This window comes from Alligator sinensis, unplaced genomic scaffold (genome assembly GCF_000455745.1).
Source record: "Alligator sinensis unplaced genomic scaffold, ASM45574v1 scaffold161_1, whole genome shotgun sequence".
Lineage (NCBI taxonomy): Eukaryota > Metazoa > Chordata > Crocodylia > Alligatoridae > Alligator > Alligator sinensis.
Window position 1 is genome coordinate 866,781 of NW_005841974.1, and position 372 is coordinate 867,152.

The following is a 372-nucleotide window of genomic DNA, read 5'->3' on the forward strand; positions in this document are numbered from 1 at the left end:
TCTCAGTTGGCCCTGCATTTCTTCAGGTACCAGACTGGATCAGCCCACATCTTAGGGAATTACAATCTTAGCTGGTTTGACAGTACTGGGGAAGGTGCTTGGGGGGTTCTGTTGTCTCCTGCAGGTATTTCCTGCAGTTCTGAAAATTCGCACCAGCCAGGACTCCTGAGTTGGGAGCATGTTCCTGCCTGAACTGAAATAAATGAAGGCAGACAGTGTTATGCAGCTGTAGGGTGTTCAGGGAAACAGAGAAGTGGAAAGGCTGCTGAAGCTACCCTGCTCCTCACCATGAGTCCATAACGGTAGGATCTGTCCAGGATTCTTGTTCTGTAACTGGCAGTTCCCATGCACTCTTTATTCCTGCTGCCTCCC